The 3,849-nt window shown below is 34.2% G+C and overlaps 1 protein-coding gene across 3 annotated transcripts in view; it reads left to right on the forward strand.

Annotated features, from left to right (window-relative positions):
- Nucleotides 1–3,849, forward strand: part of LOC106875711 (alpha-actinin, sarcomeric) — a 149,756-nt gene that overhangs the window by 104,603 nt on the left and 41,304 nt on the right. The window lies entirely within an intron of this gene.

The raw sequence follows: 3,849 nt of genomic DNA on the forward strand, positions 1-3,849 counted from the left end.
AAATATATTAAAATTGGGATTTCTACAGATTTAACCATCATATTCCTTTGACTCAAAATTTTGTTTTAGAGTTTTGGTTACATATCTAGATATACTTGCAGTAGTATCATTGCATTAAAGATTGTGAAATCTTTACAAAACTATTTCACTTTTAAATTAAGACACATGAGATGATGCTCTGATTATGCTCTGAAAATATATTAAAATTGGGATTTCTACAGATTTAACCATCATATTCCATTGACTCAAAATTTTGTTTTAGAGTTTTGGTTACATATCTAGATATACTTACAGTAGTATCATTGTATAAAAGATTGTGAAATCTTTACGAAACTATTTCACTTTCAAATTAAGACACTTGAGATGATGTTCTGATTATGCTCTGAAAATTGCTTGAGTTCCCATTGCAATTACTAGTGTACATCGTATTGGGAAGAAAACTGCTAAAAGGAAACCAGATTCACTTGTTATTCACTTGTTACTACAATGATTTTCTTCAGCAGGAAGTATTGTGATAGGGAAGTTCCTGTCGTAGCATTTAATTACTTCTGCTTTCATAGGGGCTTCGAAAATTTTACTTACAAATGTTGGCCTCTACTACCTGCTGCTCTTATCCCATCTCTCTCTCTCTCACACATATACACACATATATATATATATTTTAGTAAGACTGCTAAAAGCAAGTAATTTGCAGTCTTGCTATTTTAAATTTTTTCTCACTGTTTTCCTATAACACATCGGCTGTCAATAATGTAAATTGCTGCTGCTGTTGTTCCATTGGAGGAGGCCTGTTACTGCTTCCACTGCATCTTTATTCTTGCTCTCTGTCATCCTCATCCTTCAGGCTCCTTTTATAGCCAATAAATGACTCAGAGGGGGGATCTTACTCATTTACTTTTCCCACTGCTTAATTTGTACATTTTCCTGCTCACTAGGTTCTTTCCAACTACTGGAAGGGAAAGGAAAGGGGAAGGAGTTTTAAACCATGGATTGAGATGAGCCTGTAACCCCATGAAACACTTCAGAGTATATTTCTTCCCCCCCCACCACCACCACCACCACTCTGCCGCCCTCTCCAACCCTTTACATTCAATATATTTCCTTTCGCTCCTGTTATCTGTGCTGCTAAAGCCAGATGATGTGGGTTAGGGTACTTATTCCTGTGAAGGTCTTTGGTGGATCAGGGAGTAACAAAAATGTAAAGATTGTTTTATTCCCCCCTCAGGGTTAAAAAGAAATTTAAAAAAAAAAATTAAAAAACAGATGGAGTAAATAAAAAAAAAAATGTGTTTAGAATAAACTAAAAGGATAAGTGCAAAATAACAGGAATTCCTAAGTAGATAGGAATTATGAATGGAAAAAAATGTGAATGAGATATATACAGGGCTATTAACATAGAAACATATGATTGGAAGGTTATAAATATAACTGTTGTCTTAAGTCATTGGAATAATGTCAGCTATATCCTGACCATCTTAGAATAACTATAGAAAACAGAATTCTATTTCTTTATTGACTCAGAATGAAATATTAAAATGATATTGTGATTGTGTATGTAGATAGTCTTATCATTTCATATTGTAGTTCAAATATATTTTTCTTATACTTTGTAAATAAAATATCTGACCATAGACAATTTAATTTATTTCAAGCAGATAAGGGACTTTTAGAGTTATTATTTTACCAGTTTAAAAACATGCATCAGTAAATCTATATTATACAATTTTGACCTTTTTTATAATACATTTATATGCACATATTTTGTATGTAGCCATAGAAAGTGGTTCACTATGATATTTGGTAGACCAAATACCATATGAATAAGGTTAGATTTTTATGCTACAAGTAATCAATTTATTGATTTTTATACATTTACTTACATACTGTTTTTTAATTGTAGAGAAAATTAATCATAACATATTGGTGAAGAAAATTGAAGTTTATTGAATCTAAATTTAAATGTATTTTAAAATTCCACTTATGTTTCAGGTTTGTCCCTACTCTCCAAAAATGTGTTATGGAGTGAGATAGTCTGTTAACATGTTTTCTTCACAATATCTCTATCTGCTTATAACGCTTCCATATTCTAAGAATGTTCACAGCGGTGACAGAATGCAAAACCACTAAGAGAACTTCCTTGTTAATTCTTTAACCTGCTAATATAGCAACATGTCTCTTCAAGCTAAACTGTCTAGAAGTTTTTTTTTAAGAAGTCCTAAATGTTAACACATTCAAAATAAATTTTAATTTAATGCTAACCATATGCATATATAGTGAAGTGAGTCCATGGATCACTTTGTAGCATTCTATTATGTGGTCACATTAAAGTACATTGAGTACAATACATCTGCTCAAGTAAAGCAGATTAAAGCTGGTCTTTAGCATTGTACAGTAATGTCTTCAATATTGTGTACTGAAAAGTGTAAATCTTAATCTCATGAATAGAACAAGATTATTCTATTACAGGTAAGATTTAAATAATATATGGAGTCAGAAAACTTTGCGGCTATCACAGAAAGCTCCTTTTACAGTCTCGGCTAACAGTCTACAAAGTGATCTAATACAGAGAAATGTAATGTAGAGTGTCCATGCATCTCAGATCCAGGAGATGCAATCAATGAAATTACTTCATGAGGATTATATACACCATAAAAATTCAAGAGCTATATTTATATAGCATTTGATGAGATGTGTCCATCAAACTTTGTCATGTGGTGTTAAGTCAAACTGTTAGTGTGTGTGTGTGTGTGAGGTAGCTGACCAAGATTGGAAGATCATGGATTCAATTACTAAATCAGGAAGTGAGCAAACCAATTCATTTTTATGTTGCTGCAGTTCACTCAGCTGTAAATGGCTAACTCTGCGACAGACTGGTTTTCCATTCTGTGGAGGTGGGCGACAATGGCCTGTCCACCTCCCCAACCAGGTGGCATCATTTAAAAGCTACAGCAGTGCAAAGGTGTGCATTGTGACCAGTGCTATATACCAACATCTGATAGCCTGGCTGATACTGTGAGAGTGACGTAGAACTCAATACACTGGGTTGAAAATATTCTCGAGTCACATCTAAAAAAAATTTTTATGATTATTTTGAACAGGTTTTTTGTTTTGTTGTTTTTTTTTTGTTTTTTTTGCTTTTGGTATTTTTAAAAACTTATCATTTGGCACATGAGTGGCTGTGTGGTAAGTAGCTTGCTTACCAACCACAAGGTTCCAACTTCAGTCCCACTATGTGGCACCTTGGGCAAGTATCTTCTACTATGGCCTTAGGCCGACCAAAGCCTTGTGAATGGATCTGGTAGATAGAAACTGAAATAAGCTCCTCATATATATATATATATGTATGTATGTATGTGTTTGTCCCTCCAGCATTGCTTGACAACCGATGCTGGTGTGTTTACATCCCCGTAACTTAGCAGTTCAGCAAAAGAGACTGATAGACAGAGACTAGGCTTACAAAGAATAGGTCCTGGGGGCGATTTGCTCAACTAAAGGCACTGCTCTAGCATGGCCACAGTCAAAATGACTGAAACAAATAAAAGAAAAAGAATTAGATCCATTTGTACTCATCTCCAAATATGCCCTATTTGAAAGGTCTCATAGCTTTCTTTATATAACATTTTTTAACACTAGAGACTGTTCCTTCTATCATCATAGTCTCTTACATTATTCAGTTAATGCTGCTTGTGTCGAAAGCTGGCAGAAATGTTAGCATACTGGGTAAAATGCTAAGCAGTATTTCATCTATTTTTATGTTCTGCCCCCCCCCCCCTCCTAAAAAATTTTCGGGCCTTGTGCCTACAGTAGAAAAGAATGTTGCATGTGTCTCTTATTTCAACTCCCCCCCCC

Source organism: Octopus bimaculoides, chromosome 6 (assembly GCF_001194135.2).
Source record: "Octopus bimaculoides isolate UCB-OBI-ISO-001 chromosome 6, ASM119413v2, whole genome shotgun sequence".
Lineage (NCBI taxonomy): Eukaryota > Metazoa > Mollusca > Cephalopoda > Octopoda > Octopodidae > Octopus > Octopus bimaculoides.